The sequence below is a fragment of the Canis lupus genome, chromosome 6 (genome assembly GCF_048164855.1).
Source record: "Canis lupus baileyi chromosome 6, mCanLup2.hap1, whole genome shotgun sequence".
Taxonomy (NCBI): Eukaryota; Metazoa; Chordata; class Mammalia; order Carnivora; family Canidae; genus Canis; species Canis lupus.
Window position 1 is genome coordinate 35,508,031 of NC_132843.1, and position 21,278 is coordinate 35,529,308.

Consider the following 21,278-nt stretch of genomic DNA (forward strand, 5'->3'; position numbering starts at 1 on the left):
TTAAGGGAAATGGCTACAGAATCACCACATTATATAGCGGAATGTTCTCCCCATCCCACCTCCATTCTCTCCTTCCCTCCAGCCTCCTCTTTATTTTGGCCAAATATACATATTTGAATATGAGTAATTCCCATGCCTGAATGAAGCAACCAGTTGTTATTGGATGCTCTGTATACTACTTAAATCCTCAGAATAGTTGTACAAGATATGTATTACTAGGTCCAGAAGATGAGAGGGCAGATAACTTGGCCAGGATCACAGAACAAGTAAGCAAAAGTCCTTGGATCAGTCACAAGTAGCACAATAAAATTGGACATTTGAGGACAGTGAAATAAAAGAACTATTTTCAAAGGTGTGGGCAGAGTACAGTGAAATACAATGGATAGTGCAATACCCTGGTCTAGTGACAGGGATGGTGCTACCACCTGTCAGCCTGAAAGAGCAAGGGAAGCCTTGTGGTTATAGAAGCATAAGGAGAGAGAATGTTGGGAGCACTGCTGACAGAAGCTGTGGCTTTAAGTTGAGGAATACAGCTAGCCTAAGTGACCAAGAAGGTAGGGAGCTGGAGGAATAAATATTCCCCAACTTCTCTCACTCTCCAATGTCTTTTGTAAGGTTCTGCGTGAACTGAACTAATCAGAAGGCAGAAGGCAAGAGAACCTGTTGATGTGGTCTATACTGCTCAGTCTTCTGGGATACTGAAGAGTGTGGGTGGTGAATCAGGAGGAGCAAATGAAAGCTAAACAGCACAGTTCTCTGCCAGGAGTAATCTCTCCAAATCAGTGACAGCAGTGTCTTACTCATCTTCATATTCTACTGAACAATGCCTGCCATATCACAAATGATCAACAAATGAATATATTATTACTTTTTCCTTCCTTTCCTGTCCATCTTTTTGTCCTCAAACTCTCAGGCCAAAAGTGAAAATGGCATTGCCAGCCCACTGTGGGCAGCTGGTGATTAACTAATAAGAGAAAGTGTTGTGCACTTCTCTACCCCTCATCAGAGTTTGGGTGGTGTGAGTGGAGAATATTCTAGAGCAGGATTCCCTCTTATAAAAGACTCCACATTCCTTGCCCTTTTGCAGTTAGCCAGGAGGCTGGGAATAGGGAGGGTGGACTGTTTCTTTTTCTGGGGAGGTTTCCAAGCCATTTTGTAGAGCATCAGCAACTTTAATTTGGGTCATAACCAACATTTGAGAACCAAGCTATTCAGTGAACTTCTTTACAAGATTTTGAAAAAAGAAAACAAAACCCATGGTTTTTCAAGGGACCAAAATGGTCAGAAGCATTTCTGATTTGAATCATATTCATGAGAAAATGTGGCAGAGGTCTGTATATCTGTTCCTTTAATTGGTACATATTAACTGTCTATCAAGTGCCCTCATACCATAAGCAATCAGCTAGAGAGGACATTAAGGAATGAATAAACATAGTTTAATAGCTAACACCAACAATAATTTTTTTTTCTCCTTAAGTCTCCTCCCAAAAATCCAGTGTCTCATAAACATGTCAGTCCTGCTTTGAGGAGGTCGTCTTGCTCTAGTTGGAGTATTCGTTTCTTACAGATCTTTCATATGGTTTTTGATGATCTTTTAACTACAAGCAGCTGGGATCTCACTATTTGTTAAAATTTCTTAGGACTCATTTTGCACAACAGGAGAATGTGTTATGGAATCTTCAGGCTTGGAGATTCTGGGGAGGTCATCTGTATGTTCCTCTGTTGTTTTGTATTCAGTCTTCCCTACAATAGTTGATAGGACTCCTCCTGAGGGTGAGGGCCCAGAAGAAGAGAAATCATCTTTTCTTCCAATCTGCCTTGCCTTGCTTTAAGAAAGCAAGCTACTCTCTTTAATCTTGCCTGTTCAGAATTAAAAATGGAAAGTACAACAGTTTAATACATTTTATGACCTTCATGTTTTATTAAATTTCATAAAGGCATTCCATTTGAAAGAGGGTCAGATTTTAAATTAAGGCTGTACAACAAATATTTAAACTTAGATTTAATAAAAAAGTTATTGTGTATTCATGCAATTGCAATTGATTATAGAAGACTTAGGTATTGAAATTTTAAAAGGGTAATAGATATTGTAAATGGATAATAATGTTTAACAGGATACTGAATTTGGCATTTATTTGGCCTATTTTATGTACATTTTGAAAATTTATGGAACAATGGCACATTGTTTTTTAGATACAAGTGCTTCACACATAGAAGTAACATAATAAATACTGGTAGAAAGAATGTGTTGGATTATACAAGTGAAAAAAATATCTGCAAACTTTACATTTCTTTGTTATGAGAACTAATACATTTAATTAATTCAATGTAACAAAATTTCATAGAGAGAATAATTTATTCTAGTATTGCTAAGCCTTTAATGAGTTATATGAAATGTTTGTGCATCCTTAAGGAAATATGGAATTCCTGAGGAACTATGTGAAATGTTCATGCATCCTTAAGGAACTAGCATTGGAACTGAGAAGCATGATCAGAGAGATCAAGAAAATAAGAGATACTTGGTTGTGTTCTAGTAATCAGGGATGCTGAAATGGTTAAAGACTTTATGAAAGAAGTAAAACTGAGGCAACTCTTGAGTAACTTCCAAAGGAGCACATAATCCACTCTCCTATTTTATCATAACAAACATTTAAAGATTGTCAAAAGGATTTACCAAAGGCTCTCAGAAAGGTAGCATATAAAGGTTATTTGAAAAAATTAAGCTCCCTTCTGCATTCCTTCCAGTGTTTGTCTCTATAGAAATGGTCTCCTTCATTTTGTTTCTAAAAGTTTGAGTATATGATGCCTACATACTTATGGCTCACTGAGCTCTTTAATCTGTGGGTTGATATCTTTCATCGGTATTAAAAAGTTCTTGGCCATTTTCTTCCAAATACTGGTTCTTTACTCTCCTTCTCTTTTCTTCTCCAATGATTACAATACACATGTTAGATAATTTAATTCATCTTATACATTTCTTTCTGCTCTTTCTTATTGCTTTTTTCTTCTTGTGCTTCAGCTTTGGTATTTTCTAACAACCTCTCTCAAGGTTCAATTATCTGATCTTCTATTGTGTCCTGGATGTTATTAACCCCCTCCAATTTCAGATACTGTTATTTTTGTACATGTAGAGGGTTCATTTAATTATTTTTTAATAGATTGTTGAAATATTTTAGCTTTTTTTTTCCATTCCATCCATTTCCCCTCTATTTTTGAAAATTTAACATATATTTTGACATCCTTGTCTGTGAATTTCAACATCTAATTACCTCTGTATTTGTTTCTGTTCATTGTCTTATATCTATCATCAGCTACTTTTTTCTATTTCATTGTATGTCTAGTAAATTTTGATGATATACTGGATATTTTTTAAAGGTTTTATTTATTCATGAGAAAGAGAGAGAAATATATATAGAGGGAGGCAGAGACACAGGCAAAGGGAGAAACAGGCTCCACGCAGGGAGCCCGATGCGGGACTTGATCCTGGGACTCCAGGATCACGCCCTAGGCTGAAGGCAGATGCCAAACTGGTGAGCCACCCAGGGATCCCCGATATGCCGGATATTTTAAATAATGTTTCACAGAGGTTTTGGATTATATTATCTTCTGTTAAAGGGAGTTAAATTTTATTCTGGTAGGTGGTTAAATTATTGGTGAATCCCTTTGATTCTGTTCAGAGCCTGGTAAAAGCTCTGGTACAGCAGATCTATTTCAGTTTTTTTTTTTTTTTCCTTTTCTTATTATCAAGGCATAGGCCTTATACAGTAGGGCTTTTAGGATCTCTAATTGTCCAAAGTGTTTCTCAAAGTACCTCCACTCCCCTGTGAGATCTCTGTAATCTATGATTAGTTCCCAACTGCCTGGTATCTGCTATCACCCAGGCTTCCTATGGTCTCATGTTGCATCTGCACAGGCCGTGTTTGGCCCAGGACCTGGGGGCTATTTCCACAAAGATTTTTGAAATGTTCTTCCTGTAGTTTGCCTTTCTCTGTTTTCCTGCTCCAAAATCCTAGTTAGGTTAGTAGGCCAGACTCTGAATATGTTTCCTTTGCCTATTAAAGTCACTATTCATTGTTTGGGCTTCTCTTTATTGCATGAGAGCCTAGAAAACATCCTTAGGGAGAAAAATCTGAGTGATTGTGGGTATCATCTTCTATGCCTTCATTCTTTCTCTTTTTTTAAATTCTATTTTTATTAGCTTAATCCTAAATTCATATTATTTTAGAGGAGTTGGCATTTTCCAGATACTTCTTTTGTAATGTTTCTTAGTCCTAATAATTATTCTGTTTAGGATATTCTTTGCTATTTAAACATTTCAAATTTTATGTAGCTAAAAAAGGTTTAATTTATGGGGGAAAAAATTGCACATGCCTCTGGCCAGCAGGCAGTCATTGCTAAACTACCCATTCTAAAAAAGAATAGTCATTTTTTTCTACACAGGATGCTGTACTATGACAGCCCATCCCCCACTATCACAAATGATTGGCCAGGTATCTGTACTTGATCCAACCCAGGCCAATCAACTGACATTTTCCTAGAACTACGATTCAGGACCCAAATAAACCCAATGTGTTCACTGCAGGTCCTTTCTTTTCCTTCAAATTTTTATTGAAATTCTAGTTAGTTAACATATAGTGCAATGTTGGTTTCAACAGTAGAATTCAGTGATTCATCACTTACATACAATACCCAGTGCTGATTATATCAAGTACTCTTCTTAATACCCAACACCCATAGAGTCCATTCCACACCCACCTCCTTCCATCACCTCTCAGTTTGTTCTCTAAGAGTCTCTTATGTTTTTTTTTCCCTCTCCCTTTTTTCTTGTTTTTCCCCCTTCCATATGTTCATCTGTTTTATTTCTTAAATTCCACATGAGTGAAATCTTATGGTATTTCTTTCTCTGACTTATTTCACTTAGCATAATACACTCTAGCTCCATATATGTCATTTCAAATGGCAAGATTTCATTCTTTTTGATTACTGAGTGATATTACATTGTGTATATATACCACATCTTCTTCATCCATTCACAGTTGATGGATATTTGGGCTCTTTCCATAGTTTAGTTATTGTTGATAATGCCGTTGTGAACATTAGGGTGTGTGTACTCCTTCAAATCTGTATTTTTGTATCCTTTGGGTAAATACCTAGTAGTGCAACATGGCTTTGTTCTCTTAAGGAACATGGCATTCATTTGATTACTCCTCAGAGTCTGCAAATAATTTGATATGATCTATCCAGATATTATAGTTATTTGGTGGGTACGTGAGTCTGGTACCAGTTATTTTGTCACAAAAAACAAATGGAGTCTCCTTACTAAAGAGACGTTCAAACTCATATATATATATATATTCATAACATATGGGCTTACTTGTAAACTCACATGTACATGTATGTATACAGATGTATATAGGAAAACAGGCTTGCTTATGTGTGCAGATACGTACCCATGTGAATGTGTGTATCTATATATCTATATATCACATGCACACAACTTTGTGCACATTCACATGTATAACTATGCACACATATATACATACACATACATGACTGAGGTAGTTAGCTTTGGGTGATTAGAGGTTTGCTTTCCTACTGCCAGATAATCTACTGGAGATTTATTTGGTAAACTGAGGATTCTTGTGAGGGTTAATTCATTGGATATTGATTACTTTACTGTAAATTCCTTAAAATAAACTCTCCTTCTGGTAAAGTCTCACATGGGTAAATACTAGAATTGGCATTTCCAAACAGGTCTCCAGTGTCTCACCCAGTGCTCTTTCCACTATATCAAACTGTCTATTTTTAAAAGGAATTAGTCTTTTTCTGGTATTCCTCACTCCACAAGGTATATGATTTTTTGCTGCACTGCATACTGGCTACTAACTGAGATGTTCTGAGTGGCTCTCAGGAGACTAAACTCTATCTTCCTGTTTTAGTTTCAGGTACAAGCTTTAGCAATCTTCCCTTTAATTCTTTCCATAAACAGAAGAGGCTATTAGTCACTCAAGCACTGTGAAGAAAAAGAGAAGAACTAACATTCAAACAGAAGAAAAGGCTAGAACAAAGCAAAAGTGAATGGCAGTTATGGGCAACTTGTTTCTTCAGGGGCTTTTGATTTTGATGTCCCCTGTCCTCTACATCTGGTCTTGTCCCATTATTGTAGGTCCAGAGGTCCTCAATGCACATTGCCTTCACTTTTCTAGTCCTCAATTCCTAATTCTCAATTTGAGATGACAGTGGCCAATGATGGTAAATTCCAAGTTACTCCCCTTAGAGACATGTGCATAAGGGGTCTAAACCTTGCATTAATGAAGTAAAAGGTACTATTTCCAGCCTCAGGGAGGAAGTGGGAAAGGTTTGGGCCAGGACTCAGGGTGAGGCAGAAGAGTCCTTGTGCACTCCAGAGTAATTCACCACAGTTAGATTTCTGAGGGACTGAGAATACAAGATGGCTAAAATCTTAAACTTCTGCCCTCAGGCACCTTGGACATGAGGATATTACCATGCCCAGACTGAGTGGATTAGGGACTTTGTCAAGTAAAATGGAACTCACTCTTTTGAGTTGTTTTGTTTTGTTTTAAGCAGATAAAATGAGTGTCCTGGTCAAAGTTTAGCTTCACAAAGCTGTTTACAACCTCTAGAAAGCTGTACATGGTAACCAAATCTATTTTCCATACAGCAATCAAACTTATCTCTTAAAAAATATAAATCATGTCATGCCTTCTTGCAGCTTAAAACTCTCCAGTGTTTTCCATTGTGTGGAGGCTGAACTATAAAGTCCTTCTGTGATCTGGCTTCTGTGTTCTCCTTCTCCAAGCTCCAGAAGCACTGAACTTCTGTTTCATAAAGGCCAGCTTACTCCAGCCTTGGAAATTTTTTACTTTTTGTTTTCAGTGCCTAAATAGGTCTTCTCTCATGTCTTTGTTCCTTCTTGTCATTCAAGACTCATTTCCAATGTTACCTCCTGAGAGAGGCTTCCAAGACCCATCATACTGTTACATTCCCAGGTTGTACTTCCTTCAGCTATGATCTTGGTTATTTATGTGTTTGTGGCCTGAGCCCCCTGTCCCCATGAAAATGTTCTTTTTGAATACAGTGACCATTTCTGTTTTGTTCACCACTCTGTTTGACTTCCAGAATAGAGTGATTGGCTCAGAGAAGGTGTCCAATAAGGTGTTGAGCAAAGAATTAATGAATCAATGAACAAGCAGTTTTCTCTGACATGTTTACAAGAATTTCACTCATAGATTCATAAAACATCTAAACTGAGAAGCTGGGATGCCCGGGTGGCTCAGTGGCTGAGCACCTGCTTTTGGCTCAATGCGTGGTCCTGGAGTCCCAGAATCAAGTCCTACATCAGGCTTCCCTTGAGGTGCCTGCTTCTCCCTCTGCCTATGTCTCTGCCTCTCTGTGTCTTTCATGAATAAATAAATAAAATCTTTAAAAAAAAAAAAAAAACAACTGAGAAGCCCACAGAAAAGCTCTGGTCCAATTTCCACTTAATGCAGCTTCCACACCCCCTACAACATTCTTGAGAGTTGCATGTGCATTAAACAATTTTATGCAGTAGCTTGTTTCACTCAGGACAGTCTTTCTAGTCCCTCACTCAGTGCAGGTTGACTTCTATTTACTGCACAAGTTTCCCATGTTCATCTGGATGCTAAGTCCTTAGCAGACCTGCAGAATCAAATCAGAAGGAAACAAAGGGTACTGTCACGAGACAGGAGGAAGACAGGAGATCTCATAGTTTGACAGTAGAAGAGGAAGATAACACTTCCTGGATCGCATATGAAAACTCAAAACTTGGAAGCTGCACCCATTTAGGTAAGGGAAAAGTTACAGGTGCACTTCAGTACCCAAAGGGTATTATAATATCACAGAGAAGGAAGGCACTAATGAAAACCCAGCTATTGCCATTGAACTGGACAGGGTTCACGTCCACATTAGTTGAGTAACTCAAGTAACAACCTTGTAAGCTCCAAATTGCTCACTTGAACATTAGGGAAATAAAGTCCTGTTCAGAGAGACACTGTAGGCATTGATATAATCTTTGTAAAATACTTAGCTCTACATATTGACATGGAAGAGAACTTCAATAAATGTGAGCTACTCATCACTGGGATAGCCCTATGTTATAAGTAAAAGAATAAATTCTATCCATAAATTTTATGACTATCCAACACAATTACTCTTTTTAAGTTTTAGTGTAAAGTAAATAAAACTTCAAATATCCAAACAACCTGGAACAATTGATATCAATGTTAATAAAACTTATTTTTATAACATTTTTAAATTTTGCAATTCCCTTTCATGGATAATCTCTCATTTGATTATTTACAGCTGCTTATTCACTGAATAGTGTAAAACTTGACAATATTTTGTAAGAAGAGTTACCTGTAGTCCAGTGCAAGCAGCAGCTGCATCTCCTCTGTCTTAATGTTTTGTTTGGCCAAATCAGATTTCCTACACCAGAAACTACAGAGCCAATTTGTTCTCTTGAAAGCTCAAATATTAAATGTAAGGGAGAAAAGTCTTTATCTTAAAAAGGCAGGTTGGAGGTGTCAGTTAAAGTCGCTGCCGCCCACAGATGCTTAACCTGGAGAAATCAGAAATAATGGAGGATTAAAGATTATGCGCCTACAGTAATTCTGGAAAATGAAGGAGTCCCTCAGGTAGAAACATGATCCATTAGCCCAAAACTTTTCAAGTTACAGCCTATAAATATTTGAAGTGTTTAACTTCTAAGGAGGCAAAGGAATTATTCAACCCAGTACAAGGAAAGGTGATGAGGAGTAATGGCATGACATTAACAAAGAGAGCATTTTTTCAATAGGGAGAACAGGTAATGCAAAAGCTCTGCTGAAAATGGAGGCTCCTTGGCAGAGTTAAAACAAGATGGCACTTGATGGCAGGAGCTGATGGCTAGTTCCATTTTAAGTTCCTGTGGCTGGTGACCTGTTCAGAGTACATTGAGTGATTTTAATGGTTGGTTCAGCACCTTTTAAATAAGTTTGAGTGAACCAGTAAAAGGAAGAGTCAGAATAAGTAGAAATGTTGATGATTCCCCGGCAGGCTGACACCCATTTTTGCTGTTTTTCTTATTTAACACTGGCATTAATGAACATGCCATTTTATCTATTCATTCGATTGTTCTCAGTGATAACATAATAAGAGAAGGAAAAGACAAGAGGTGATGTGAGGAGTGGGGGGAGGGTGAAAGGATGATATTAAACAGATTCTCATGCACATATAATCAACTGATGAATATGAACATCACTCTGAACAACAAGCATGAAGGCAACTGTTCCTGTTTATACATCTAGACTTCTTTCTGGTTCCCTTTACTGAATCTGTGCCAGTCAGCCTGCTTTTATATTATCAAATACATGGAGAGAAGAAAACAAATATTAAAAAAGAGGATCAGGAAGGGAAGGAAAATAAAATAAGATGAAAATTGAGATCGAGGTAAATAATAAGAGACACTGAACTCAAAACAAACTGAGGCTTGCTGGAGGGGTGGTGGAGGGATGGGGATAATTGGGTGATGGGCATTAAGGAGGGCACTTGATGCAATCAGCACTGTGTATTATATTCAACTTATGAATCACTGAATTCTACCTATGAAACTAATAAACAAAAGAATAAGAGGACCAGGGCCAAGATATTTCTGACCTCTAATTTATCAATCTTAAAGTTGATAATGAGGTTTTCAAATATTTAGATGAAGCAAATACAATTCTAAAGAAATATTGTATGATTGTATTTACATGAGGTATATAGAAAAGGCAAATTCTTAGAGACACAAAGTATAATAGAGGTTGCAGGGGCTGGGTGAAGGAGAATGGGGAATTACTGTTTCTGTTTTGGATGAAAATATTCTGGATATGGATGATGATGGTTGCACAACTCTGCAAATGTATTTAATGCCACTGAACTGTACACTTAAAAATGGCTAAAATGGGGTGCCTGGGTGGGTGTTGACTCTTGGTTTCAGCTCATGTCATGGTCTCAGGGTCATGAGGTTGAGCCCCGGGTCAGACTCCATAATCAGTGCAGAGTCTGCTTGAGACTCTCTCTCCGCCTTCCTCTTACCCTCCCCACTGCACTTGTATACATGCATTCTCTCCCTCTCTAAAATAAATACATAAATATTTTTTAAGATGGCTAAAATGGACAGTTTCTATATAGATCTTACTACAATAAAGTTTCTGTTACTATTATTTACTTATAATGTTAGCTCTGAAGTCAAGGGATTAATTTTGATTGATTTACTGGCTATAGGAAATTTTTTCAAGAGAAGTTTGTTTTCCAAATTCCTTAGAGACCCATATCATTCCTAATCCCCCTTTCCCCATTACCACCATCAGTAACTTTCTAATATTTAAAGTAAACTTAAAGACTGCACTCAAATATTTATTGTAGCTACATATTGATTTTAAATTTATGGTATATTATAACTTATAATAAAAAAAGAATTCATTCATTTACTAATTCATGCCATGAACACATCTAAGCCATTACTGGCCAAGATTTTATTCTAGGTAGTAAGATAAATAACAGTGGTAAGTGCAAAGATATTAGTGATATTAGTCCCTACTCTTAATGAGCTTAAAATGTCTATTGGGGAAAATAAGACATGGATACCAACAACTGAGAAAAAAGTAACATGTTGAAGATACCTCAACTATGTTTAAATTAATATCTTACATTTAAATACATTTTAAAGTTTGGCAAACATGTTTGCATATATAAAAGGAGGGAGATTTGTTTTAGCAGTGTCCTTATAGAGGACTGAAATTCCATCTAGGCCCCAGAAAATAGCAATTACATTTATTGACTTCCTATAGGTTACAGAAACTTTACATAACTATGTGCAATGTAACAGTTTTAAGGATTATAGATATTACATTTTGAAAAGGGGCACTTAAATTTGGAATCAGACCTAGATTTAATTTCCAATTCTATTGATTATGATGATGTAATTAAGCATAACTTACTCATTCTCTTTGAGTTTCAATGTTGTTTCCCAGAAAATGGAGGCAGTAGTTCCATAATGGTCATGTACTGATAACTGAGATTACACATGTAAAGCACTTGGATATAGCAGCTGCTCAGTAAATATGAGTTGTCTTTTCTAGTTGCAGATGCTGTAGCTTAGATTGTTATGAGCGAATGCTGACTGAATACACGATTTACTTGGTGTGATCCCTGGGTCTGGCACTCCAGTTCCAATCATAACATCGTTCCTATCTGAAAATACAGTTTGGCTCTCAGTGATCTGTGTTTGATAATCCTTTCTGGTGTAGTTTCCAGGAATATGGCTTGATGAAAAACAAGGACTGTCTTATACAAGTGTCTATGAATACCTATATGCATATATAAAATATATTTGAACTATTTTCAAGTACTTTAAGTAATGCAATCTAGTGTCTAGTAAAGTGTTAGAGAACAGGGTTCTTACCAGATGTGTTTGAATGACTGGCTATCAATCATTTGTAATTAGCACACTGTATGTAAATTTATGCAACTTAAGTGCTTGAAAACAATTTATTCTTGTAAGTAGATTAAATTGTCCTTTTTACAATCCTGTTTACATTGGTAATTTATTTAACAGACCCTCATTTCATTGATGGTAAACTTTACCCCTGCCCAAGTTCAAATTCTCTCATTTTGGCTAAGTGCCATCTGAATTCATGAGGTTATATTGTACTAAGAAAAAAAAAAAGATGGAGTACCAAATTCCATCAATCAAGGGCTGGCTGTCAGTGACAGGAAATTGGCACATGCACAAGGACCCCTGACCAGATGGTAGACATCTGTGCTTTTCTCATCAGCAGGGCCAGGTCAACTGTGCACCCTTCATAGATAGGCCTCAAAGAGTTAGGGCCTCATAGGTGGAGGGCACCTCAGGGCTGTTAAAACATTTGGGTTATAAACAACAAAGAGGAAACTGACACCTTGGGATGCCTTAAACTTTCTTTTTTTAAATTATGTCTTAGAACTTAGGATAGGCACCAAGTTTGATCTCCTTGAAAATTTCCAAGACTAAGTTAGTCCCTGCATCTTCAGAATGCAGAGGAAGATACAGAGGAGCAGTCTTCCAGTAGAGCATTCTATTAGAAAGTGTCCTGGGAGGGAGTCTTGCGGACTTTGTATCTAACCTGCCATGCCGAACATGGGTTACTTCAAAGGTTGGAACATTGATTTCTCTGGGCAGAATGGGAAATATACCCTAGAGTTTCAGGGTCCCATGAGCTGAAGGACATTAATGTATTTCTTAAATTCAAAGACAAGAGAAGAAAGCATTGCACCAAATTCCTCTTCAACTACTTAAATCCCAGTTACCCTTTATGACAAAATTTTGTACTCCATGAAAACCACCCCCATTCTTGCTATCCAGGTCATGCTCTCCAAGTCTTAAGTGCTAGAACCTCTAAGATCTAACAGGTTCTTGTACTGTTCTTGACTCTGCTCTGAAATGGTAAGAAATTTGAGTGCAGGAGCCATGTCTTCTCATCTTCTTTCACAGGAAGATGCTAAATAAAAATGTGTTAACTGATTCATAGCTCTGACATTTCCACTCATATTCACAGCCCACTAGGCTGCAGTACTTTTCCCTGAAATCTCTGGCTGAAATCCTGTTAAAAGGACAAGCAGGATATTTCCATTCTGGGGCCTCGTCAGTAAGCATCAGCTTTGCCAATGCCCACAGATGAATCTCTGCCTCTTCTGTTCTCTGAAAGTGAAGGGACCCCATCAACAGCCTCTTGCTCTCTGAGAAAGTCATCACTGAGCTTCAAATGCACTTGAGAATCTGGCTCTCTTTGAAGACTGTTGCAATTGAATTTTCATCAGCAACAATGGTAGCAAGGACAATGAGAGAAAGAGAAAGAGAGAGATTCCTTATCCTTGTGGTGGTAGGAAATAAAAGCAGTAGGCATAAACATCGTAGATCGGAAATCTAATTCTAGCTCTGCTTTTAACAAGCTCTGTAACCTCAAGGAAGTTATTTCATGAGCTCAAGCCTTAGTTTCTGTTCTTCTGAAATGCTCATTTGGACCAGATAATCCCTGGTGTCTCTTATTCTACTATTTAGTGATTCACAGTAGAAAAGATCACAGATAGAATTAGCAAGTCCTAAGAGGGTATGGAGCAGTCAAGTAGGCATGCCAATTCTTACAATCTTTTTTTGAAAACAAACAAATAAAACCTAGGTAGTTATTTATATGTTAGCATAGGTCTTTGGTGTGACAACTTTTGGAACACTAACAAAGCTAGTGTCTCTGTGCATGAGCAAGACAAAATGTTTACTTTTTTAATAAAGTTTGCTTGTGTATTTGTTCATTCATTCACATATTAACTTCTTCAACAAGTATTTATTGAACATCCAATATGTTCCAGGTAATCTTTTAGGCTCTTTTAGGCCCTGGGGATATAGCTATATACAAAATAGGTTTCTAAAAGATCCTGTCCTCCATGAAGCTATATTCCTATACTCTAACAGGGGCAGACACTAGATAGATAGATAGATAGATAGATAGATAGATAGATAGATAGATAATATGTAAGGCAGGGTTAAGAATGTGAAAAAGGAATGATGTAGGATAAAAATGTATAGAGTCAGGAATGGGTAGGGTGCTATTTTCAATCTAGCTGGGACGTTTGAGGAATGACTAAGGAACTAGTGGCTGGAGCCAAGAAAACAATGAGGAGAGTGGTAGAAGTGAGGTCAGAGCAGGGGCAGGGCCAGATATTATAGTGTCTTATTATAGGAAGATAGGTGCTTGTGCTTTTACTCTGAGCAAGATGGGAGCCACTGTAGGGTTTTGAGTGGAGAAGTATTGTAATCTGACTTATATTTTAGAAGAATTACTCTGCTGTTTTGTGTTGAGCAGATTGTGCAAATGCAAGGATGGAAGCAGAGACCAGTTTGGAGGCAATTTAAATAATTCAGGAGAAAATGGATGGCTGTCAGATTAGGGAAGCAGTAATGGAAGTGGAGAGAAGTGGTCTGGAATCTAAATATATTTCCAAGGTTGAGCTTACAGAAGTTGCTGATGGATGGGATATGTGGCACCAGAGAAAGACAGATGTCAAGGATGACTCATAACCAGGATGACTCTAAGTTTTTCTAGTCTGAGAAACTAACTGGTAGAACAGAGATGCCATGTGTGAGACAGGGAATAGAGTGAGAGCATAAGGACTTTGGTGGAAGGCTCTGAAACAAGAGTTTCATTTCAAACACATAAAACTTGAATTGCTTATCAAATATCCAAGTAGGAATAAGAAATAGGTAGTTAAGGACACATGTGTCTGGAGATCAGAAAGAGGTCAAAGGTAGAGATATAAATTCAGACATTATCAGTATAAATAGTATTTAAAGCCATAGGACTGAATGAGTTCACTAGGGAAAAGAGAATAGAGAAGGCAACCAAGAACTGAGTCTTTGAGTTCTCTAATATTTAAGGCTAAGAATAGTAAGAGAATGATACAGCTCTGTCAAATACTGCTTGAAAATCCAGTAGGACGAGGGATTTTACTTAGAGTTCCCACTGTGACACTGGTGAATTTTCTCCCTCCTAGACAATTATGATTTCTACCAATAGACTTTCTCTCTTGCTAATTTGAATATGAGAAATGACCTCTAAGCTGAAATGAAACCCTACATCTACTACTGGCATGAAGGCTTGGACTAGCTTCTATTTGGGATGTATAAGGGTGTGTGTGTGTATGTGTGTGTGTGTGAGAGAGAGAGAGAGAGAGAAAGAGATGGAGAGACAGAGAAATAGAGAAATATTCAGAGAAGCACAATAGAATTAGACATTGTGCCTGGCCTTGAGGAGTTCCTCTAGAAAGAAAGATAAGGGAAGCACTAACAAGTCCATGTGGATTCAAAATATACTTAAGTAACTGCCTGCAGAAAGCCGAAATGGAAAGATTAAGCAATCAGACAGGTGCTATGGGGCTGGGAAGGATCTATAATGCCTAAAAATTATTGTGACTGTCTTTGGGCAAACTAAGGAATTAATTTATTTTCAGGAAGTCATGCCTTAGAGTTATTTCTCAAGTTATGTTATAACATTCTAGCTTTTGCTTAAGAATGTCCAAAGGCGTTCCATTGTCTAGAGGATAATCTCTCCCCATAGCCCTGGCTGGCATTCAAGGTTTCTCAAAAACTCATCACAATCAGTCCTTTTAACTATTCTAATTTACAGTGAGCTCTCCCTTCAAAGTCTTAGATCACTAATTATCTACCTAGCATTCATTAGCTGTCTTTAAAAAATTATTAAGACTTTATTGTTTTAGAGCAGTTTTAGGTTCATGGCAAAATTAAGAAGGTATACAGATCTCCCATATATCCCCTACTCACACACATGCACAGCCTCCCCCATTATCTGCATCCCCCACCAGTGGGTATAGTTGTTACAAATGATGAACCTATACCGTGTGTCATAATCACCCAAAGTCTACAGTTCATGTTACATCTCAGTATTGTGCATTCTATTGGTCTGGACAAATGATAGTATCCATCATTAAGGTATCATATAGAATATCTGCACTGCCCTCAAAATCCTCTGTGCTGAACCTATCCATCTGTCCCCTCAAACCCTAGCAACCACTGATCTTTTTACTGTCTCCATAGTTTTATAATGTCATATAATTGGAATCACACAGTATACAGCCCTTTCAGATTGGCTTACAATACTCAGTAATATTCATTTAAGTTTTATATATGTCTTATCATGTATTGGTAGCTCATTTCTTTTTAGCAGTGAATAATATTCCGTTGCCTGGATGTACCAGTTTATTTACCTACTGATAGACAGCTGGTTGCTTCCAAGTTTTGGTAATTATGAATAAACTTGCCATGAACATTTGTGTGCAGGTATTTGTGTGGATAAGTTTTCAATTCCTTTGGGTAAACACAAAGGGGCACAATTGCTGAATGTTTAGTTTTGTAAGAAACCACCAAATTATCTTCCACAGTGGCTGTACTATTTTGCACTTCCACCAGCAATGAATGAGAGTTCCTCTTGCTCCATATTCTTGCCAGCATTTGATATTGTCAGTGTTCCTGATTTTATCCATTCTAATAGGTGTATGGTGGTATCTCGTGAATTTTATTGTCTTTTAATAAGTGTGTGTCTTATTTCCTCAAATAGATTATAAGCCATGGGACAAATTAGAGCATATTTTCCTTTTTTTCCCTCTCCAGTACTAGAGAACTATTATTAAATGGGTAATTATTAATGCTACTTGAACAAATGCACAGAACAAAAGTCAAATATTTTCTTCACCTACCATTTCTAGTCTTTACCCAGATGTAATACAACTAAGAAAAAGATGAACAGAAATATTTTGGAGTGGTGGATAGACCACTAGGCAGGTATTCAGCTGCTGTGTTTCTAAATTTAAGAAAAATATACAATGAGGGAATTTAAATCAAGCATTTTATTATTTGTGCTCAGAGAATTTCATGAAACTTCTCTCAAAGTTGCCCCTCCTGACAAAGAAGCCATGAGTTCATTTCAAAAAAGACAAAAACAATGCCTTGATCCATGGACCTTAACTAGAGTGACCAAATATTTATCTTCTGGGTTGTGACAATTTGAGAGTGAAAGGGGATGCTAATAAAAAATTGTATCAAATAAACAGGCATAAGCCAGGACTGTCCTGGATACCCTTTGGGGTCACAGACTCCTTGGAAAAAGGATGGAAACTGTAGTTTCTTTCTACAGAAAAAATTTTACCTTAAGTTGTAGTATATATTCACCCCCTATAGCTTGTCCAATACACTAAGACTCTCTAACCCACATTATTTAATGTCCATCTAAGTGTGTTGCTCCTTTAGTAACTCATAGCCCACATTAAAGGGTTAAAAGGATCTTCAAAGTTCCCCAAATTAAAGAACAATATATAGCTATTATTTTCCATAACTTATATAAGCTTTCAACTAATATGCCTATATAGCTCATATCTATAGGAGAATGAACAGGAGAGAATCCTGTTTTCTAAATGTGCATTTTAAAGAGGGAGATATGTTGCCTTTCAGGGAAATATGTGTAATATTTTACTATCTGTAAGTGCATAGTAATTACTTTTGACAAAGATTTATATTTTCCAGTACTTTCAAAAAGCAACCCCAAGCTCTTTGTCCTTGATCTCCTTTCAGCCTCCTTGACACACAGTTATAAAGTCACCTAGCCTGTCATGATGTCTGAGGGAGCTTGGTTACTGTACCACATTAGGCCAGTAAGTGCTGCTGTCACATGCTAGGCTTCTCTAGGAAAAGCATTCATAAACTTTGTATTTTTTCAATTGTGTTTTCAATTTTTTTAATGTGGTGGTAATAATCTCATTGTAAAGCTCAAATAAGGCTTCATGTGTGTGCCTCCATTCTACTTATTCTGTCCTTTCAGTTTTTGAAATATGATGAGCAATGAACAGAAATGTATGTTTGGCAAGAAGCAGTCATAGAATGTTGTCAGTCACTCACCCCAAAAGATACATACACATACATATATGTGCATTTGGGGGATACAGTTTTATGTCTCTAGGACTCTTTATTTCTTTTAAAGATTTTATTTATTTATTCATGAGAGACACAGAAAGAGAGGCAGAGACACAGGCAGAGGGAGAAGCAGACTCCCTGTGGGGACCCCGACGTGGTACTCGATCCCAGGACCTGGGATCATGACTTGAGCCAAAGGCAGACACTCAACCGCTAGGCCACCCAAATGCCCCTGGGACTCTTCTTTTTATTTATTTATGTATTAAATATTTTATTTATTTACTCATGAGAGACATAGAGAGAGAGAGCCAGAGACACAGGCAGAGAGAGAAGCAGGCTCCCCGCAAAGGGCCTGATGTGGGACTTGATCCCAGGTCCCCGGGATCACACCCTGAGTGGAAGGCAGATGCCCAACTGCTGAGCCACCCAGGCGCCCCAGGACTCTTCTTTTTAGATAATAATTTTTAAATCTAAAGATACTACACTTCATTGTAGAAAATTTGAAATCACACACACAAAATAAGAATACATGAATGATCCCTTTGTTTAATGTTATATTACACATGAAGAAATTAAGACATGGATTTTGCATCCACTTTCTTATTTTTAAGTAAACACACAAAGATACTATATTTTCAATAAGTAAATGTATTTATTCATGTTTAATCTCAAATTTAGATGTCACATTCAATAAATGTATAGATTCTCTAAGATAACTACAACTATATATATTTTTTAACAGTACTTAAAAGATTACAAAGAACTTCCTGGTATATTATTTCCTTTAATCTCCTAAGCATGAGGAGTACCATTATTATTATTATAATTCCCATTTTACACATTAGAGAATTGAGGTTCAAATAGAATGGCCAAATCATACATGATGCTTTGATTTCAAATCGCATACTGTTTTTAGTATAGTATTGTAATCCAGGCAGTGAAATTTAGGAAAGAGAGCTAACCTTCAGATGATCTTACAATTTTGCCAAAGAGACAAGAATATATGAACAGACAAACAAAAATACCAGAATTCACTTAATATTCAATTAGGGGCTGAGTCCTGTGCTAAAGAATTTTCTTGCATTATCTGATTTATTTATTTATTTATTTATTTATTTATTTTTAATTTTTATTTATTTATGATAGTCACACACAGAGAGAGAGAGAGGCAGAGACACAGGCAGAGGGAGAAGCAGGCTCCATGCACCGGGAGCCCGATGTGGGATTCGATCCCGGGTCTCCAGGATCGCGCCCTGGGCCAAAGGCAGGCGCTAAACCGCTGCGCCACCCAGGGATCCCGCATTATCTGATTTAATCTAAAAGCTATTTCCCCAATTTTACGTGTGAAAAACTGCAGCTTAAAGAAGTCAAATGATAAACTGGTTGAAGAAGTAGGGTTCAGTCCTAGGCAGCTGGACCACATAATCATTATACAGAATAATGATCTAAATACAATAAAGCTTCTTCACTGAACATACTGAAGTTCTTTTTGTGCCATTATATCTGACATCTTTCCCAATGCTGGAGTACTGGGGGAAAGCTTCATAGGAGTTGTAGGGTGTTAGGCTATTGATAGTCAAGTAGAAACTTAAACTGGACTTTGAGTAGGGACATACGATGAAGTGAGAGTAAGAACAGAACTGTTGTCATTGCAGATGTGGCAAAACTGAGAGGAAAGGTAGAAACAAGAATATGGCGTTTCCATTTAGTACAGAACAATGCAGCAACCTGGGCAGCCAGAATATTGAGATAACATCTTGAATACAAGTTTAGAGCCAGATCAGGAAGGGCTAGGAATGCCTAGATGAAGAGTTTGGGCTTTGCCATTAAAGAATTGAGGGCCACTGAAGATTTTAAATATGAAAGTGTGACAATGGTGTGCCACAGGGGAGGTGTGCCTGGAAGGGGTGGATGTCTAGGTTAGTATAATTGACACTGAGCAGGAGCAGCTGTCAGGAGCTTCAGCCTAAAAGCTCATCTTTGGTTTTGCCTACAGAGTTAAGGAAAAGAATCCTTGCTGTCCATAGTTCTACTGCAGCTACAGCCTGAGGCAAGGTTGGAAAAAAAATAGATGTCAGTCTGATTTCTTTTGTTGAAAAGCAAAAAAGAGAGCATAAACTCTGCTCTGCTTTAGCAGTATGGATTTTAGGACTCACATTTCAATGGTTCTCAAGGCTGGCTGCACGTTAAAGTTACCTGGGGCACTATTCAAAGGCACAAATGCTCTGGATCCAGCCCTGGAAACTCTGCTTTGGTTTCCTTAGGAAGGAGCCCAAGCCCTGAGAATTGTGAAGTCTCCCAGATTATTCTAATGTGCAGCAAAGGGTCAAGAACCATAGCTACAATGGAGGGAGTTAACACTAGTGCTGTGTGTGCCTCTCCTTATGGTCTTAAAACAAATTCACTTTCTAAATCTGTTGTTTAAACCTGAGCATCCAGCCTTTTACAGCCAGGAGAACATGGTCAAGTATTTTAGAGAGTATATCTCTGGATGCTTTCTTTTACATTTCTGTGTAATTTTGCTGCAGAGGCCAGGAGAACGAATGGAAAAACTTAATCGCCCTGTCAGGGTTATTCCCAACCCTGGGCCCTATTCTACTTGTTTTACATTTCTCAATATAAAGGGCAGGAGCTAATCTTATCATCCCAAACTACCTGTTCGGCTCATCTTCTTACTTTTCCCTCCACTAACTTTGTCTACTTGTTTAACGACTATCATGTTCTTAACAATTGGGGCCCAATGCAAGTAAAACACTCTTTTCTCCAGAAGCCTTTGGTTGAATTATCCTCTAGGCTCAGCCAAGTTAAGTCTTACCTCCACCATGAGTCTCTTCCTGGTGGACTTCATCCCGAGATCTCATTTTTTTCTGTTATTGGTACCTATGTCAGCATCAACCTTTTTGTATGTAAGGGTTTTCCATCTTCCTGCCCAAATTGCAATCAATGCCTTTCGTAAGTTTACATCCTGCTCAGAGTAGATGCTCAGTGAACCTTCTCTAATAGTCTTCTATGATAAACTTCTCCCATTCTCATCACTCCTTATGTATGCTTGTGGGTCCTGATGCTTAGGTTGTACCACACTCTCTCACTTTTGTTAATTTTCTGTTTCTCACCTGTTCATTTTAAATAGAGTTAGTGATTCAGGACTGTAGGTTTTTCTGGGGCAGCCTCCACAGACTCTTCTTGGACCCCTCCTTTTAGGATAAGACCTGGAAATTTGTATGTTTTTTATAACTCTTAGATGGTTTTGATTGTTAGCAAGTTTGGAAAAAACTTTCTAGAGCAGTATTTTAAATTTCTTCTGCTGTTATACACAGTAATACATTATTACACTGTGACTCAATATCCCACACATCCATAACTGAAATAAATATATATCTTACCTTTACCATATGTGAGGTATTCTTATATTTTCTATTCTATTTTTTTAATGGTGATCTTACAATTCTCTACTGGGTTGAAACTGTTAGTTTCAAAAGTACTCTTCTAAAATCTAGCACAGACTTACGTAAGTATTTAAAATGCTGGTAGTATTGATTTATATCTTTTTGTTTGTTTTACTTGTTGGGAATGGTTTTTACTAAAAAATCTTTCCCTATCCATTTTTCTCTCTTTTAAACTAAGTTATGAGTGTGAGCCACTTCCCTGAGGCTGCTTACTCTATTCCAGTTCTCTGTTTCTTTAAATCTTCAGAAGTCCTGGTGCTACCAGGAGGCATTTCTTTGGGGAACCTCACCCATGCTCCAGCCCTTAAGGACAAGGA

General features: G+C 37.5%; 2 long non-coding RNA genes across 4 annotated transcripts in view; one reads left to right on the forward strand and one right to left on the reverse strand.

Moving 5' to 3' along the window:
- LOC140635209 (uncharacterized) overlaps positions 1-21,278 on the forward strand; it is a 50,648-nt gene that overhangs the window by 25,288 nt on the left and 4,082 nt on the right. The window lies entirely within an intron of this gene.
- LOC140635206 (uncharacterized) overlaps positions 1-21,278 on the reverse strand; it is a 49,464-nt gene that overhangs the window by 10,699 nt on the left and 17,487 nt on the right. For 2 of the 3 annotated variants that reach the window (XR_012032578.1, XR_012032576.1), the window contains exons 2-4: positions 11,001-11,253; positions 8,398-8,599; positions 1,332-1,860 (exon numbers count right to left, since the gene is read on the reverse strand). This is a non-coding gene — a long non-coding RNA (uncharacterized lncRNA). Of the gene's footprint in view, positions 1-1,331; positions 1,861-8,397; positions 8,600-11,000; positions 11,254-21,278 lie in introns of those variants that run through there. The other variant, XR_012032577.1, reaches the window with a different exon arrangement.